The sequence below is a fragment of the Leuresthes tenuis genome, unplaced genomic scaffold (genome assembly GCF_036924035.1).
Source record: "Leuresthes tenuis unplaced genomic scaffold, fLeuTen1.0.hap1 SCAF_19, whole genome shotgun sequence".
NCBI classification, from domain to species: domain Eukaryota; kingdom Metazoa; phylum Chordata; class Actinopteri; order Atheriniformes; family Atherinopsidae; genus Leuresthes; species Leuresthes tenuis.
In genome coordinates, this window is record NW_027325373.1 from 26204707 (window position 1) to 26225273 (window position 20567).

The following is a 20567-nucleotide window of genomic DNA, read 5'->3' on the forward strand; positions in this document are numbered from 1 at the left end:
GGTAAAAGTTACCAATCATCCCCTCTTAGCCTCTGATAGCAGACTTGTTTCTGTACTTGTCCTGTTGGATCTCCTTGCCGCATTTGATACGATCGATCACAGCATTCTGTTACAGAGACTTGAACATGTTATTGGGATTAACACACAATCATTGCAAATATTAATGATTTTATGAGCTACATAACTTAATTTGAATTTCCCTGACTGGGGGATGAATAAAGTATTTCTCTATTCTATTCTAGCCACCTAAAAATCACTTATTTTAAGGCTTAAAAGTCCACTTTCAAAATGGGACTTTCAAAGTTATCTCTAATTAGATATAATGCAAGTTTGGGAGACTGGACTGAAGAGAAGTTTCGGTGCAATCTGTTGGTTTCTTAGTCAGGAAATTGTTTTTGAATTGGCTCTGTGTGAATGAATTGGATTCATTTTTAAATTAATTAATTGGAATATGATTACAATGAATTGGATTATATCATTGAAATGCCCTGAGATGACATTTGTTGTAATTTGGCGTTATATAAATAAAACTGAATGGAATTGCAGGAAAAACATATCAAATGTGGAAAAAGGCTTATCTTGGAAACATTTTAAAAACTGACATTAATTCTGTCTTGGTAAACACTGCTGGTGGGAAACTGGCAGAAGTGGACCTTCCAATGTGACAGTGCCATGAAGTATTCAGCTGCCTGAAAAAAACAATACTTAATTACTATTATAAATAGTCATTTTGACAAGCTCTTAAAAACAACTGTTTGACAAAATGAGTCAAACCAAGATATCATCTTCTCAACTTCAGTCGTGTGACATGGTAGACGACGATTTACCTGAGGATTTCTACACATATACCATTACTTTTGGCGATAATGAAAGTTATGAGGAACCCACCAACGAGTCAGAAAATGACCTTTTGGAAAAAGAACAATGCCAGGCCTTTGAGGATTCCCCGTCTCCTCAAACAGTAAATGACGAAGAGGAAAAAGAACCATCCCAGGTCTCTGCTGCGGCTGTGACTCCTCAGTCCGAGGACGTCCAGCTTGTGCAGGATCATCCCCAGGCCTCCAAAGTTTGTCGCGTCACGTGGAAGTTTCCAATTTCACAAACCGACAAATAAGCCCAGGCCTCCAACAAACATAACATTACTTTTGGCAGTAACGAAAGTTATAAAGAACCCACCAACAGGCAAGAAATTTTAACATCAAGCATAGGAAATGACCAGTTTGAAAAAGAGCAATCCCAGGCCTCCTACAAACTTAACATTACTTTTGGCAGTAACAAAAGTTTGGAGGAACCCACCAACAGATCAGAAATTTTAACATCAAGCTCAGAAAATGAGCTGTTGGAAAAGGAACAATCCCAGGTCTCTGCTGCGGCTGTGACTCCTCATTCCGAGGACGTCCAGCTTGTGCAGCATCATCCCCAGGCCTCCAAATTTCGTCGCGTCACCTGGAAGTTTCCAATTTCACAAACCGAGGAGATTCCCTCTAATGCCTCTGTTGCCGACGAAGATTATGGATCAGAGAAATTACAGGAATCTTACCAAAATAATAAGGACAAGATAAACTATTTATACCATCGGATGGATATTGTCAGGACTAAGCTGCTGAAAAAGAATTTCTTTCTAACACGAGAAAAAGACAGAAGAGTCGCAGCAGAGAATAGCTGCTCCATTTCTGAGGAAAAACTGAAGGACCTGGAAAACAGTGAGCGTCATCTCCGTGAAAAGTGTGAGCAGGAGCTCAAGGAATGCAATGAAGTCATTGCAGAATTTTGTGAAACACTGAAACCAACAGTATCTGAAACTGAATATCAGTCAGTTGTGAAAGAGGTTGAGAGCTTGAAAGAACAACTCATAGAAAAGACTACCTCCAATATTGCTCTTGCCTCCAAACTAAAGGCACAGGAGGAGGTGTTGTGACTTTTGTGGAGTTCAAATTACCTATTATGCTATACTCAGTAGTTAAAGATGAGAAGTCAGGAAGTATCAAAGATGAGACAGATTCAGCTGGTTCGCGGTCCAATGATGGTTTATTGCAGAGTTACAATTCGACCATACATGAGAAGTAGCCCAGGCTAAGTCTGAAAACTCTTCTGAAAGTTCCCCTCTTTTATACAAGTTGGGCCTGTGGATGCTCCTCCCCGGGGCCCCTCCTTTCGTATGGCGTTTATTCCCTAATCTTCCACCGTTATGTCTTAATTACTTAATGTACCCGAGGCTGGGCCCCCTATCCTGTCTTTTTTTAAACCTTTATTCAAGTAATAGTCCTTCCCCCTACTCCTGACCTCCCCTTTACATTCATATCTCCTGTTAGCTATCTTTAGTACATATGTCTTTACCACTGCTTGACATGGCTACACCTGGGTACTTTCCCATGGCATTAATGATTGGCTTGTCATTACTTAGAGCTAAACCTTGGTACTTTCCATGGCGTCATATCAGTTGTTTTCTAGTTTTTACCTTAGTAAGCGTTCTCTCCTATTCCATTACTTTTAGGGCCCGGTAAACTTACACCACAGAGGCAACAAAGACACAGGAAAAGAAAGTGGCAAAACTAATGCAGGCTGTATTTCTATCCGTAATCATCAAGCCAGAAGAAAAAACTGAGCTGTACATCCTCCCAGAACTCCATTTCGATCAGATATGTCTTCCACCAAAGAACATCATTGTGGAAGAGCAAGTGGAAGTATCGAATCTAGAAGTGGAGGGAGTCAACAAAACAGAACCACAAGGGATCCCTGAGCCACCAAAAGAGAACTCAGGTCTCCCACATGAAAGGTGCCAATCATACCATTACACTATTTAGTCGCCTTTATGGCTAGTGCCGTGCTGTCTTTTCATCACACAACACCAGTTCTGATTTCAGCCATCCAGGCTGAGAACTAAAGGAGACTGTGATTCAGAGGTAGTTGCTCCTTAACTTGGAACTCTCTTGGAACTCTCTTCCATTAGATTTAAGATGTGTGAGAAAAGTGGACATTTTTAAAAAGCTTCTTAACACTATAATGCCAAATGCATCAAATTTGATACAAGCATTTCTGAGACCTATTGCATCACCATTTGGAAAAACTTTACCCAAAACCTTTTTGCGTCTAAGCTGAGACTTGTCTTCCACCCCCTGATACCGTTTTCACAACAGCAATTAGGACACAGCACTGAGGTCAATCCAAAATGGCCTCCTTCAATTAGTTCCCAACTCGCTGGATCAAGGTCAAGAAAATTGTGCTTTTTGAAGATTCTCTCTGAAATTTTTGCTAATATTTTGACAAGAACACCTGATCTGTTGAAGCAAGTTATAATTACTTAATTTTCTGCATTTTAGTATGTAGTAAAATTGTGCAGAAAATTTGTGTTCAAATTTGATACTATAGGTAAACAGTGGAATTTGGTGACAAATTCCTCAGTTGTCATTATCTTTTGTGCATTATAAACATGTTTAGATGAAACAATTACACAAATTAAAAAAGTGATGTTTAGAAGAAATAATTGCACTCAGAAATTGATAAACCTATATTTCTGTAGCTACTTTAGATGGCTAAACTGTACTGCAGTACCAAAGATGTCCTCTTTCTCTATGGCAATTGGAGTGACATAGATGAGTTGATGCCTCCAGATGATGAAGTGTTAGATAAGGATTGGACCCCCAATACAGAGTATGACAAAAAAAGCTCTTGTAGCAATGAGGAAGGAAAAACTCCTGACCAGAGGCTTGAAGAGGAAGAAGAGGGTCCAACAACATCACAGGCGTGGGAGAAGTAAAGTGAAAAGTCAAGAGAAGAGGAGAAAGACACATAGAGCTGCTAAGTTTGATAAAAGTGGTGACCAGATAAGCACAGAAGAAGAAGGTCCAACAGTGACACAGGCCAAAAGAACAAAGAAATCTGCAAAGAAAAAAGTGAAAAGAAAGGAGTACAGGTGGATAAAGGCAAAATTTGACCCTGCAGATGTTCCATTTTTTGAGAGTGCTGATGAAGACTGAATTTACACCTTACATGTATTTCAAACAGTATGTTACTGATGAAATGATACAGCTAGTTGCAGATCAAACAAACCTGTTCAGTGAACAAAAAGAAGGACGATCAGTAAACACAAATGTCAAAGAAATTGAGCAGGTTCTTGGCATGTACATGTTCATGGGTTTGGTACAGATGCCCAATATAAGAGCATTTTGGGAGATGGAAACAAAGTACCCCAAAGTTGCTGATGTGATGTCACAAGATCGATTTGAGAAATTGCTGACACTGCTGCACTTTCAAGACAACCTCAATGTGTCTGAAGACGAAAAGAAGGATAAATTGTGGAAACTGAGGCCATGGCTCGAAAAGCTGCGAAAACAATGCCTTCATGTACCACCTGAAGAACATCATGCTGTTGATGAAATCATGGTTCCTTTCAAGGGGAGATCTCATCTGAAAGTCTATATGCCAGCCAAACTCCACAAAGGGGGGTTCAAAATGTGGGGACGTGCAGGATCAAGCGGCTTCCTCTATAACTTTGATGTTTGTCAAGGGGCAGCAGATCCAGACAAGGAAAGGTCTGAGGTTGGTGTGAGTGGAGATGTTGTTCTCAAGTTGACATCAACCCTTCCTGCAGGGAAGAACCACAAAGTGTTCACGGACAGATATTTTACATCACTCCCACTATTGGAACACCTGCGGCAAAGAGGGCTATACCACTTTGCCACCATTAGGATGAACAGGGTACCCGACTGCAGTATGAAGGATGAAAAAGACCTGAGGAAACAGGGAAGAGGGTCCATGGATTACAGAGTCAATCAAAACAATGTGATAGTTGTACGGTGGTGTGACAACAAACCCATCAACCTGGTGTCCTCTTTCGTTAGCATCAGTCCCCAAGACCACGTGAGACGCTGGGACCAAAAAATATGTCATGGTTCCCAGACCATCTATTGTGGAAACCTACAACAGATTCATGGGTGGTGTAGATCCCCTGGATATGATGTCTGCCCTGTACAAATACAGCTTAAAAACCAGAAGATGGTACTTGTATATTTGGTGGCATAGTGTCACAGTGGCACTCATCAATGCTTGGTCTCTGTACCGAAGAGACCTGAAGGCAGTGGACCTAGAGAAAAACACCATGCCCCTGAGGAGGTTTCAGGCCTCAGTTGGCTCTTCCCTGGTAAGCGCAGGAAAAGGAAAAGCAAGGGTTGGCAGACCACTCTCCCCTCCACCAGTATTCTCTCCACCCCACTCCTCACCATCATGAACACCACCACCACCACAGAGGAGGTGGCAATCGACCATTGTGCCTCCATATGTGAGCAGAGATATGGTCGACCACTTCCCATCCTGGGAAAAGCGACAAAGGTGCAGGCACTGCACAGGACGCTTTTCCCATGTGTGCTGTGGAAAATGCAATGCCCATCTCTATCTGAATAAGGACAGGAACTGTTTGCATGCTTACCACATGGCATAAAAGAAAAAGTGACTGGAAAAGGTAGCAGTTTGACAAAATGAAGAGGCTGATGTTCTGGTTATCGCCTTAACTGCTGTTTTCATCTTTACCACTCATCACAATAAAAGAAAGTTAATGGAAAAGATAGTAGTTTGACAGTCTGGTTGCCGCTGGACGCATCCGCCATGACCGTCTGGTTGCCACTGGACGCATCCGCCATGACAGTCTGCCATACTAAAAGTGCGTCAAATTGGACCATCCGCTAAAATGAGTCCATACCAGGGACGCAGAGTTCCGGTGGGTGTAGATGGATGGTTCAGTCTGAGGAGGGGTGCTTAAGTGTGGGTGCACAGGGCCGGCTGGTGGGCATGGTTTCTGGAGGTTTGGAGAACCAGTGGATGACTGACTAGAGGGGGCTCATGGGTGGGTGCTGCCGGCTCGAGGAGGTCTAAATTCGGACACTTTACTTGGGGCAAAAATGTGCCAAGTTGGAGCATGGCTCCTGGAGGTCGGTTGAGGGCAGACGGCCGATTTTCATGCACTTTTCTCTGGGGGAATTTGACCAGGTTGGGGTTTGGCTCCCGGAGATCAGTTGAGGCGGTGGATAGGGGCGGTTGCTTGCGGCCAGATGGCCGATTTTCGAGAACTTTTCTCGAGGGATATTGGACCAGGTAAGCCAGTCGAATTTGGGACACTTTTCTCGGGGGAAAAGGGCTCCAAATTGGATTGAACTAAATTAGAGAGACTGACTCCCGGAGGTCAGTTGTGGTTGTGGATGAGGGCGGTTGCTGGCGGCCGATTTTCGGGCATTTTTCTTTTTAGTCCTCAGTTGACACTGTGTCCGACTTGGGTGTAAATTGGGTTAAAAATGGAAGAACAAGGACAAAAAAGACATTTGTTTTGTCTTAAAATTAAACAAAATTAGGTCTAAAATGGTGTGCATTTAGTATGTTGTATGGGAGGCTTCAGTTGACGCTGTGGATCAATTTTTCATCAAAGCTTAATTCAAATGGTCAAAGGTCAAATTCAAAGGGTCATTGCGACATAGGTCCTTATTAAGTGTGAAAAATTTGACACCCCTGGAGTCAAAGGGAATTTTAAGCACCTTTCTCCAGTCACAAACTCCCATTCAAGTCCCCTGGTACTTTGTAAAAGATCCTGGCTACAGGCCCCCTGTCCTGGAAACCTCACCGGCACTGGGAACAGGTGTTACAGGCCGTTGGTTCTTCCGTGCAAGCAACCGGAAATCTAATGAGAATGAAGACGGGGATCTTTTTGTTCTTGAGTGTTTTAACTCTGACTGTGGTCTGTTTAGGATGCTGTTAGCAATACCTCATGCAGCCTGGGTGGAGAAGATGAATGAAATAGCGGATCTGTGATGGACTGGCGACCTGTCCAAGGTGTACCCCGCCTTTCGCCCGATGAGTGCTGGGATAGGCTCCAGCCCACCCGCTACCCGATCAACGGATTGACGGTATAGAAAATGTATGGATGGATGGGTTTCCGCGCTCTTCCGCAGCTTCAAACCATGACAAAGTTTTGGGAGGGTTAAAAGAAGGATGTAACATTCCTTCTTTCCATCAGTTGGATGTGTTTAGACTAACATTGTAATCATGTGATGTTGTTATAACATTTAACTTTTCTTAAATCCTATATTACTAGCATTCCTGCTTTTCGTGATCACATGTATGTGTATGTATAATAATACATTAGAGAAAAAATAAAAGGTTGAAATATACTTGCGTTTTGTGTTTTCTGTCAGAAGAAAAGATGGCTGAAACGAGATTAATGAAAAAGGTTTTCTATGATCCTATCCACCCTGGTAGTAATCTGTTTTTAGAGAAAGCGAGACCCCTAAAAAACTTCAAACTGATGCGGGGTAAGAATTTTTTAACAAAAAATTTAAGGCATTATTAGAGAACCACGGAGTTGTGCATTTTGCTACGCCGAGCGAGGTAAAGGCTTGAGAGGTTTAACCGCACGTTAAAAACCAGGATGTGGATATATTTTACTCCTAATAACACACGTCGATACCTCAAAGTCTGTACAGTGTGAAAACTTTTACCTCTTCAGGATGGTCTAAAGCCTGAAAAATAACATCGTCCAGAATAACCAAGTGCTTACGATCAGGAGGGAACAGATTTTCATCTTCAAAAGAATGAGGCAATCCTTCCACAAATTTGATGTTTTTATTCATCCGCTGCAGTTCAGCATACAATGGTTGGAAAGAGGTATAAATCCAAGCAATATTATCAAGTATATCATCCATCACATGGTTACACTTTTTTAAAAACACTTTTAACAAAAAACGATTTCCCACATCCGCTGGGCCCCACAATCAGACATGAAATAGGAGTCTTTAGTCTGGGGTCAAAATCAATCTCCTTCACATCAGAAAATTGTGACATTTTTTTCCCTTTTCCTCTTAATCACCTTAATAACCGAAAGGCAGAGTTGTACCGTCAGGAAAAAGGCGTCTCTTGTCATACACCACCCGGAACTTTTTCAGTAATGTCGTATTTTTTAACAGAAACCCCTTTTTATCTCTTCTGATGGTACGCTGACGGGTCTCGATCACCATTTCTCTAGAGTCAGCCAAGTATCCCTCCACTAACTCTTTGACGCTGTCAAAGTTGACCTTCTCGCTGCATTCATGCGTCTGAGTGATGCCTTTAACGCGCATCGATACTTTTTTCTGATTTCTGGTCTGGTAGGAGTAACTCTTGGGTCCTGCTGCAACAAATTCCTGAATTGTGTCACCCCCCAGCTCATTGGTCAAATCCCCCGGATAGTTTCCCAGTTTCAGAGGAGTCTCACCTTTTTTCACCACATAGATCAGATCATAGATCATGTCTGTGTCTATGTAGAGATTTTTTTTCCTGCGTTACTTCCAGACAGCTATACAGTTTTAAACGTGCATATGCGGTGGTAAATGTTGCAATGAATGCATTGTTTACCTTGTTGGGAGGAGCATCGTTTATTGTAAGTCCACTGCAACATGCATATGTCAGGGTTTAGAAAGTGGAAGTAGACGATCTTTACCCGAGAACATGAAATTATAAAATTAATTCGGGTCGGTGATGATGGTGGTCTGATGGAGGTCGTTCCTCTGCGCAGATTTCCCCCCGAAACTGTTCAGACACAGTTTAGCCACCTGTCTTTTACCAGGGTTCACCTCTATTTTGCTGGTATCCAACTGAATACCTTGATGGAGTTTGTAATCTCTGACGTACCTCAACTTACTCTCCTCATCAAGTGCATCTGCGGGATATCCTGAAGTCTCTTGTTTACCCTTAAAAAATGTGTGTATGTAGTCTACAAAGATTGAGCTACTGCTTCTGTCAAAGTGCCACACCTCAGTGATTTTAGCAAGACGATAAACCAAGCTTTAACGCCTTGCTAAACTCCACACTCACCCAAACACCTGTTAGTGCTCTCTCGTCATCACTGTGGTTGCATGCACCTGCCTGGTTATTCATTTCAGCACAGGTGCAACAGAGAGTGAATACAAGTTTTCCGTGAGATGACTTGTAAGGTAAAACTGGGAAAAACAGCCCGCGTGGAGGATAAACAACAGCTCTTATGAAACCAAAGTAGCTGTCAGGGTCATCAAAATCTTTGCAGATGATTCTGGGATGGCCGAGGGGGTAAGGAAAGCTGCAATTTACATAGGGGTAAAGAGATGTAAAGTCAGCATAGTGCACAGTTTTTTTATCTCTCTCTCTGCATAGAACTGTTCGAATGGTGCCTTCCTCAACGGACATGTGTCCTGAGGAAGATAGCAGATGGGCTATCCGTGAAAGAAACAACCGTAAAACTCAAAAGCTACCCTCACACCATCAATTTCCGCATACCCATCTACATGATAAGGGCCGATTCCCTTTTCCCCGGTGTTTAACACGTGGCTAATCTCAATCCCTCTGCTAAATGCTAACCACTCCAGCCACTGGATGGTTGCGTTTCAGAAGGTCTTACTCTGCTGACTGTAATCAACGGGTGAAGGTATAGCCAGGGTTTTACGCTGCAGCAAGTTGGCGGTAAAAACCATACAGGCCGATGCGATCGTGATGCATTTCAGGGGGTCCACGCGCGTCTCGTTAAAGAATTGCTCAGGGAATTTGAGACACCCCCTGAAAAGTATGTCAACATCATTTTTACAGTAAAGCATACTCTGTTAACGAAAGTTAAAGGTACCTTTACACACTCCTCCGTACCATCTGTAGAACTCTCCCTGCTCACTGGGGCTCATGAGTTCTACAGAGTAGTAACTCGGTGGAGGAAAAGGCCCCACATATTTCAAATTCTGTTCTGAAGAGAATCTGTGGGGAAAGAAACCTTTGGTATTATCACTGAAACCTAATGCTTTTGGCAACATACTCAGTTTCATAGCCAGGAATGACAGACTATCGATGAATCTCAAACTATAATCAGTCTGTAAAACAGAGAATTTTACTCCCCTGTGTGATGAGGGAGGGCTTCATACCTAGTTGCACCATAACGTTAAGGATAAGATAACTATCATATCCTCGTCCGTTGTGAGCAATAAACGTGTATCCTCGGTAGCGTGGTCTCCTGAAATGGAGGAGAAATTGCCTGACACAATCCAATCCATAGGCAGACCACTCGACACCTTTCAGCGTTTTTGCACAGACCATAAAGGGGACATGCACATCATTCTGACCGACTAAGGATTCAAAATCAGAAGATCAGTTTTTCATCAAGCCGTTCGTCAACGCTGCTCGGTTGAATGTAGCACTGGTGTCCACTGAGAGTTGCTGTAGAACCGGGGGTCAGTTTCTCACCACAGATTGTACATTTTAAACCTTCACACACGTGGGGGGTTTTTACCTTAGTCATCGCAACGCGATAAAAATCTCTTACACTTCGGACACCTTTTAATCAGATCACAATCACTCACACGCATTCTGGCTTGGGGTGTCTCACAAGGTTCTTTGTGTCTGTTGAAGCACAACGAGTTACGGCAGCTTCTGTTGCAATCACCACAAAATACAGGGCTCAACTCTTGAGTTGTACAAGAAGAGTTGTAGCACACAGAGCAGTAACCAGGACAGTAGTGTGAGTGGGGCTCATTGTAACGAGTGTAGCAGTGTTCACAAATATATCTCGACCCTGAGACCATGGCGGATGCGTCCAGCGGCAACCAGACGGTCATGGCGGATGCATCCAGCGGCAACCAGACGGTCATGGCGGATGCGTCCAGCGGCAACCAGACGGTCATGGCGGTGGCTTGAGATGCATTAAGTATATTAGGAATAAAACCATCAACTTTTAATTTCTGCCTTCTGTTTCTTGAGTACTGAAATATTGCCCTGGTCAGTGTCACTACTGATGACCCTTTGGGCTCCTGTGCACTTAACAGTTTCACCTTGGGCCCATGTTCCAACCAAGGAGCATGTTGTACTATTCTGCATATCCACTGAAGGATACACCGACCTCTACAGGCTGAACAACAGCTGCCCATGGGCATCTGGTTAAACTCCTTGGCCCTGTTGTCAGACCATGTACTGGTCCTGCGTTTCTCCAAGAGCATGGCCTTGTGGCCAGAGTATGCAGACAATTCCTGGAGGAATTTATACCACTCAATAGGGCCCTACACTTACCTGACCTAAATCCAACAGAAAACCTGTAGGACATGTCTTGGTTAAACTGACACAGTTGGGTTGCATCTGACTGTCCAGAAGTTCAGTGATGCTCTTTTCCACATTTGGGATAAATGTCCCTTCAGGGCACCGTCTGTTGATCCATTAGGAGCATGCCCCAATGTTGTAATGCATGCAATCATGTGGGGGCCACTTGGTATCATTTTGAGTTGCTACAATGACCCTTTTCACATGATGGGGGTGTCTTTTGAATTCATTCAGTGTGTAGATCATTTCCACCAATTGTGGTGTCCTTCCATCCTTCACACATTGGCAAAACAATTCACAATCTGTCAAGAAAAATATTCCAAGACATGAAGTCGGTTAAAAGATACTGCCCCTTTAAATCTTTAATCTCCCCCTTTTCTCCAACTTGGAATTTTTTTTTTTCGTTGTTTTAAAGATGACCTATAATACCTCTATGATCAAAATAACTGTCTGCCTGGATATGCAGTATGATTATTTACTTTCCCACTGAGATCTGTTTTCAAAGATTTTTTTTTTTTTTTAACAGTGTCTATTGGCTAATTATCAACCTATATCCAATCTCCCCTTTGTCTAAAGTTCTTGGAAAAAATAGTTGCAGTTCAACTTTGTGATCATTTACATAGAAATGATCTCTTTGAAGAGTTTCAGTCAGGATTCAGAGTGCATCATAGCAAAGAAACAGCACTGGTAAAAGTTACCAATGATCCCCTCTTAGCCTCTGATAGCAGACTTGTTTCTGTACTTGTCCTGTTGGATCTCAGTGCTGCATTTGATACGATCGATCACAGCATTCTGTTACAGAGACTTGAACATGTTATTGGGATTAACACACAATCATTGCAAATATTAATGATTTTATGAGCTACATAACTTAATTTGAATTTCCCTGACTGGGGGATGAATAAAGTATTTTTCTATTCTATTCTAGCCACCTAAAAATCACTTATTTTAAGGCTTAAAAGTCCACTTTCAAAATGGGACTTTCAAAGTTATCTCTAATTAGATATAATGCAAGTTTGGGAGACTGGACTGAAGAGAAGTTTTGGTGCAATCTGTTGGTTTCTTAGTCAGGAAATTTTTTTTGAATTGGCTCTGTGTGAATGAATTGGATTCATTTTTAAATTAATTAATTGGAATATGATTACAATGAATTGGATTATATCATTGAAATGCCCTGAGATGACATTTGTTGTAATTTGGCGTTATATAAATAAAACTGAATGGAATTGCAGGAAAAACATATCAAATGTGGAAAAAGGCTTATCTTGGAAACATTTTAAAAACTGACATTAATTCTGTCTTGGTAAACACTGCTGGTGGGAAACATTACACTGGTTTCTGAAAAACTGGCAGAAGTGGACCTTCCAACGTGACAGTGCCATGAAGTATTCAGCTGAAGTCATCAAGTGATTAACAGAGAACAAAAATCAACATTCTGGAATCCGGACTTCAATTCCATCCAGAATCTGTGGTTGGAATCACAGACCAGAAGAGAGACAAAACAGAGGTCTTCAAACCTGCAGATCATCACAGAATAAGGTCCAATTTTCCAGTGGAGGCATGAAGAAAGCAGTCGCGAGTACCACAACATACAATTAATGCATTAAAACTGACCGGGACAATAATATTTTGAGATTTCACAGAAAAAAAGTTTAAAAATGTATAATCATAAAACTGAACAAGAGCGCAAAACAGCACACAAGATGGTGGCTGAGAACGGAATGCCATCGCTCTTTTTTAGTCTTATCGCTAAATTGTGATGTCATCACCGATGTTGTTTGACATCACAATTGATGTCATCACAGATGTTGTTTGACATCACAAATGTTATATAGGCCAGACATTTTCACTCCTTTTTCACAGTTCGTCAGGAGTTTATCTGAAGAAACACGTCTAGTTTTAGAAGCAAATTTGAAAGTCACAGTAAACAATTTTCACATCGCCTAAATAAAACACTTAATTACTATCTCAAATAGTCATTTTGACAAACTCTTAAAAACAACGGTTTGAAAAAATGAGTCAAACCAAGATATCATCTGCTCAACTTCAGTCGTGTGACATGGTAGACGACGATTTACCTGAGGATTTCTACACATATACCATTACTTTTGGCGATAATGAAAGTTTGGAGGAACCCACCAACAGATCAGAAATTTTAACATCAAGCTCAGAAAATGAGCTGTTGGAAAAGGAACAATCCCAGGTCACTGCTGCGGCTGTGACTCCTCATTCCAAGGACGTCCCGCTTGTGCAGCATCATCCCCAGGCCTCCAAAGTTCGTCGCGTCACCTGGAAGTTTCCTTTTTCACAAACCGAGGAGATTCCCTCTAATGCCTCTGTTGCAGACGAAGATTATGGATCAGAGAAATTACAGGAATCTTACCAAAATAATAAGGACAAGATAAACTATTTATACCATCGGATGGATATTGTCAGGACTAAGCTGCTGAAAAAGAATTTCTTTCTAACACGAGAAAAAGACAGAAGAGTCGCAGCAGAGAATAGCTGCTCCATTTCTGAGGAAAAACTGAAGGACCTGGAAAACAGTTTGCCATGTGAGCGTCATCTCCGTGAAAAGTGTGAGCAGGAGCTCAAGGAATGCAATGAAGTCATTGCAGAATTTTGTGAAACACTGAAACCAACAGTATCTGAAACTGAATATCAGTCAGTTGTGAAAGAGGTAGAGCGCTTGAAAGAACTACTCATAGAAAAGACTACCTCCAATATTGCTCTTGCCTCCAAACTAAAGGCACAGGAAAATTAAGTGGCAGAACTAATGCAGGCTGTATTTCTATCCGTAATCATCAAGCCAGAAGAAAAAACTGAGCTGTACATCCTCCCAGAACTCCATTTAGATCAGCTACGTCTTCCACCAAAGAAGATTATAGTATGGGCTCAACATGCTCCTTGGCTGGAACATGGGCCCAAGGTGAAACTGTTAAGTGCACAGGAGCCCAAAGGATCATCAGTAGTGACACTGACCAGGGCAATATTGCAGTACTCAAGAAACAGAAGGCAGAAATTAAAAGTTGATGGTTTTATTCAGAATTGGTTGCCGCTGGACGCATCCGCCATGACAGTCTGGTTGCCGCTGGACGCATCCGCCATGACAGTCTGGTTGCCGCTGGACGCATCCGCCATGACAGTCTGGTTGCCGCTGGACGCATCCGCCATGACAGTCTGGTTGCCGCTGGACGCATCCGCCATGACAGTCTGGTTGCCGCTGGACGCATCCGCCATGACAGTCTGGTTGCCGCTGGACGCATCCGCCATGACAGTCTGGTTGCCGCTGGACGCATCCGCCATGACAGTCTGGTTGCCGCTGGACTCCTCTTTCAGTGTGGTCATGAGGTTATTTAATCCTTTTTTGCCATTTGACGCCTTAGCTTCCACTTCTTTTGTTTCCAGTTGCACTGAAAGAAACAGGCATACAAGACCATTTCAATACACTTTAATTGCCAAGTCCCACTACTTGGACCTGGAACTTTGTTAGCTTAACCAAGTTATCCACCTTGTTGTAATAAGTGAGAACAAGAACAAGGCTTTCTCAGGAGCTGCTTCAAACACCAAAGAAGCTGTCCCCACACCACAGAAATGTTATTTTACATTTTTTTATGCAAATATGAAGAGCTGCTTTGAATGAAACAGTCACATATAATTTAAGTATTAAATTGTTCTGCTGTAAGAGGCCAGGACAAATGTTGAGTTGGTCACAGAACTTGCTCACCTTCAACATTTTTTACCAACATGGAATCCATCGACTTAAGAAGGCCAAGGTTTGTCTTGGGAGAAACATCATTGGATGACCAGTCTGGAAGGAGACCAAGGAGTTATTGTCAGAAAGAAGCTCAAAAGAGTTTATGCTATTGATTTACTGACCATTTTGATTCCTCTGCAGCACATAAGATCTTCCATTTGTTCCAACAACTGGCAAACACCAGCCTATGGACAGATAATTCATTAAAATTTCATGTTTCTGCTACTTCATGGAACAACATATACAACCTCACCCTGACACATCAGATTACCATAAAACCCATTACAACCAAAAAATAATTATACAAGGGAAATATATATATTTATATAAAGAACACTAAAACACAAACCTCTGGTTAACCATATTGTCAGAACACAAACTATCTGGACCCAAACAGCTCCCATTGCTTCAGTTCAAACACAAAAATGCAACAGGCAAGTTTTAAAAAGTTCATCATGCAGGTATCACAGCTGTTCCTCATAGGTCTAATTGGCTTTCAACTCAGAGAAGACATGCAGGATTCGATGTACCTTGGAATTTGGAAATTGGGACTCATAATCATGTAATTTATCATCTTTGTTTCACAAAGTGGGTTTAAGAATTCACAGCAACCTTAGCTTTGCTGCTTTGTTATAAAGAACAAACAATTATGTAGTTGATTAAACTGATGAAAAATTTTATTTTTTGAATCATGATTTTGTGTTTTTATTTTTTTTTTCACTGAATCACAATGAAAATACAGTTTAGCAGAAGCCGGTGTAAAAAGTCACGGTCAGCTGTCTTCATCTGGAGAAAATGTTGGTTGTCGTAAAGAGAACCAGAATTGGCAACTTTTAATGAAAGAAATTTGTTCTTTAAATTAAGTTTAAAATATCCACATCCACCTGTTCTCTAATTCAAGTGTTCAGATGCCCCAAATAAAAAATAAATTACAGTTTTGTATCATAAAGCTTTTTCCAAATAGATGTGGATCACTTAACTTTGTCTGAGAATCATTGATCAGGTCAAAAATATATTTCTTAATGCCAGCTTTTCAAACAGCTCCAACACTTGGCATTCTAGATCCTCATAAACCTTTCATACAGGCAGTTGCTGAGAAGAATCAACAAATGGCGACATCATTGCATCTGTTCTTATGCAGGAACATGGGGGCAGGCAAAGGCCAGTGGCGTATTTCTCAGCAAAATTGGACTCTGTGGCTGCAGGCCTGCCTGGTTGTCTTCTTGCTGTTGCAGCTTCAGAGAAAGCTGTCCTGGCCTCCCGTGATATTGTAGGCTACACTAATTTGATTGTTTTGGTTCCTCAGTAATGCAACAACTAAAGTACTGCTGACAGAAATAATTCCTAGATGGGGCATTCTAGAGAAGATCAGCAGTGATAATGGCAGACACTTTGTAAACACAGCATTGACTGAGGTTGGTAAGTTCCTTGGAATAAGCTTGCACACACATTGTGCTTATCATCCACAGAGTGGAGGTGCTGCGGAAAGAGAAAGTGGTACATTAAAGACCAAGTTAGCCAAATGTTGTGAAGAAACGGGTCTGCCATACAAAAGCATTACCTATTGTGCTCACCTTTATGAGGATGAGAATCAGAGCTCGAGTGAATCTCAGCCCATTTGAAATTTTATTTGGCAGACCTCCTAACCTGGGATTGGGACCTGTAACCAGACCCCTCCCTTCCACAACTGTTTGTGATGATGATGATCTCAAGTTTCCCAGACAGGGAAAGCAGCCCTTCCAGCCACAGCAGACACACCTGTGCACCCACTCCAACCAGGTGACTGGGTAGTGGTGAAGGAACTTCGCAGGAAACACTGGAAGTTCAAAAGTTGGTAAGGCCCGTTCCAGGTGCTACTGGTCACTCACACAGCTGTTAAAGTCGCAGTGAGAGCAACCTGGATTCATGCCAGTCACTGTAAGAAGGTGACGCAACCAGTTGATGACTTAACACCCTGACATACATCAGCCTAACCAACACGCCCGGAAGGACGAAAAGCGTCAGCAGTAAAAGCTGTACTCCACCGGTGTGTTAAGTGCTAGTAACCTCTGACACTGAAGATTGAAACATCCTTACTGAGACCTGCAATGAAGCGACGTGGTGATCACACGTGCGAACCATGGCAGAAACTGTTTGTTATTTGTATTTTCTTATTTATAAACAGCATGTGCACATTTTATCTTGATTTCACAGGAAGCAATAATATAGGTCATCTTAAAGATGCCTCTCCTGGTGGCAACTCCAGGAAATGTTTTACAAGAACCATGGGTGATGCGCAACGTTTGGTATCAATTGGAGAATTATATTCTGTCAGATCTGTCACCAAAAATTCTTGTGTGGTTTGTATGAAAGATGCACAACCAGGAGTGCCTGGGGGAAGTTGATCCTGTAACTTGTACTTCCTCGAGTGTTACTGTGTATAACCTGCAAATGACCGAGCTGCAAGGTACCAGCCCGTCCTGTTTTTCTGAAATTCCTCTTTACAATGGTGGGCTTGTTATAATGAGATAGCTGCACTTTAAGGGGGACAGGGCTGAGGCTGATATTTACGACTGTGTCTGGGCAACCTTAGCTGATGGTTGGGCAGGAAAGATAGAAGAACAATCAACTATACCCAAAGAGAGATGATGTGATAAGTGGGCAATATAACTGTGTGTTTTTGCCTCAGTGGTTAGAGCAACTCAGTATTTTATACTGTATTGTTCTCTCTTGCAAGATATTATTATTAAAGCATCTTATCTCCTCAGAAGAAAATAATTGACTCTGTGCATTACTAAAATTTCCACCACACCCAGTCTCCCCTATCTTATAAAGTAGAAATACTTTAACTTTTTTGTGTACTCGGGTCTTTATTTTGTTAGATGATTCCCTGTAAAGCGTGAGCCATGAAATAACTGTCTGAAAAAAATGTTTTCTTTTTAAACTGGAGTGTTTGTTGAACCTTCTAACAACCAAAAAAAATGTATATACATTTGCATATATGATTTTTAATTTGTATCATATTTGATATATCAGGTATTGATGTGTAATTCATCGCTCAGAGTTATTTTACCTTAAACAAAAACACTTTTTTAACTCATTAAACTTTGAGTTTGAGTTTCCTTTAAACTTTTCTTGAAGTAATTTCAAACAAGCAACAGACCATTTTTTCCATATTGCAAAACAATGTCATACATATTCTGTATCTGCTGAAATGAAGCTATCACGCAGCGATGACAAACCCACCAGCGGAACCAGCGTGGTGGAAAAGGAACCTTTCATTTAGATTTGTTTATTTTTTGGTACACCACATCTTATTTTGTATTGTGGTAGGCCTGAAAACAGTTTCTCTCCTTGTTCAGGCAAAGATGGACATCACATTTCACGAAATAGACATGGGTGAAATGATTGCCTGTGCAGTGTTTGCCGGGTTTCCCATTGCCGGAAAATTCTCACATCAGGGGGCACACTAGATGTTGGCCTTTTGCAGGGGGGATCTGATTCTCCTCCTTCTGGAGATAATAGTGGTCTGCCACACTTGATTTAGTCCTTTCCTGCTCTTGTGAGAGAGGTGCCAACAGAAGCTTAAAATCTTCGAAGGGGCATAGGTTTCAGATCTTGGTGGTAGTAGAACGAAGAAGGGTTCCATGTGAATAGCAGTTGAAGATGGTATCAGTTGGTCCTAAGGGATGAGTGAACTCCGCTCAGAAGTGCGGGACGATGGCCTACGGCCGATCGAAAGGGAGTCGGTTTCAGATCCCCAAACCTGGAGTGGCAGAGATAGGCGCCACGAGACGTCCAGTGCAGTAACGCAAACAAACCCGGAGGAGATGGCGGGAGCCCCGGGGAATGTTCTCTTTTTTTCTGTGAAGGGTGCGTAAGCCGTACCCATATCCGCAGCATGTGTCCAAGGTGAACAGCCTCTAGCGTGTTGGATGAAAGGGGTAAGGGAAGTCGGCAAATCAGATAACTTCGAGATAAGGATTTGCTCTAAGGGCTGGGGTGCAAAGCGGGGCTGGGTTTCGCGCCGAGGCTGGGGGAGCAGTCGCCCTACTGTCTCCACTGGACTTAGACTTGTTCATTTTTAGTAGAATTCAATGAACAAAAGACAATTATTAGCAAGAGAGCCATGGCAACATTCAACGTGTTATTAGTCTGTATGATACAGCAGTTACATAATATAATATACATAGGAAATATCTCAATTTCGACTCGAAATAAATCTAATTATGTCAGTTATACCTTTAATTAGTTCACATAAAATAAAAAAAGACTATGTGGCTTTCTTGAATGCATAATTCATGAAATATAATAAAATGACTATTGACAGATTACCTGTTATACCTGATATTTTCAACAAGGTTTTACTGTAAATTAAGTTCAAGTGGTTTTACAGTACATCAATCCATTAAATGTTCCTATTGAAGTTTCAGTAACAATTTGGAAATTTTTCTCACCTTAACAATTTCAAAACTGGCAAAAATATTCTTTAAACATCACGTGATCACTGAGAGATGGCAACCATTTTGGAATTTTCTGTTGATGACCCACTGATGCATGAATTACTGATCCCTAGTGGATTATCTGTGTATTGCATGTGTCTGATTATATACATGACATTTTTCAGGAAAAAATGATCACACTGATGATGTAAATGGTCTCAAAACTTCATGTATCAAATATGATACACTCAGCTTTAATTTACGGTCAGCTGAGAGTGATATACGCGATAGACAGTAAGAACCCAACATATTTAATGTTTTGTCTCTTCAGCATTTTGATGGTTCACACCTGCAAGAAATTACAAAAAAAGCTTTGAAAGTAAAGCTTTCACCACTTTGAGGTGTTTACATTCCTTCTTACAACACGTTTAATGTTTGGTATTGATGATACCAACTGATAATGAGTGTCAGGTGCCAAGTTTGTCCCGTTCTTCCTTCAGACATATTTACTTCTTGTTTCAAAGTTCTCTCAGGCCAGTCCAGAACTCTCTTCTTCCTCAGCTACGCCTTTGTAATGTCTGCAGAATGTGGTTTTACATTGTTGTTAAGAAATCTTCCTGGAAAAGATGATGTAGATTTTTATCATCATTGGGGCTGTAACTGCATCTTTTGTCACTTCCATTCAGGATTGTTTGCATGAATGCTCCCTCCATATTGTCTGGAACAAAGTCTCACCTTTCTTTGAGTTCCCCCTCTGCTCTTCAGTGTGATATCCTAAATTAAATTGATTCACTTTGTTTTCAAGTAATTTTCATACATTTCGGTTCCACCATGTTGAAATGACCGTAAATTCCAGATAATAAGCCAATACTTTTTTCCCCAGGATTTGAGCACCGCAGCTTATGATACTGTGCTGCTAATATGTTTTTTCCTTTTTTTTTTTCATGCCGCCAAAAACATTTTGCCTCGGAAGCCTAGGGAACTGGAGACCCCTTTGCACTTTGGGCCACCTTTACTTTTCAAGGCCATTCAGGTGGCCTTTAAGTTGAGCAAATATTCACTTTCACGCACCTGTGCCATACCAAAAGTGCTTCAAATTAGACCATCCGCTAAAATGAATCCATACCAGGGACGCAGACTTCCGGTGGGTGCGGATGGATGGTTCAGTCCGAGGAGGGGTGCTTAAGTGTGGGTGCACAGGGCCGGCTGGTGGGCATGGTTCCTGGAGGTTTGGAGAACCAGTGGATGACTGACTAGAGGGGGCTCATGGGCGGGTGCTGCCGGCTCGAGGAGGTCTAATTTCTGACACTTTTCTTGGGGAAAAA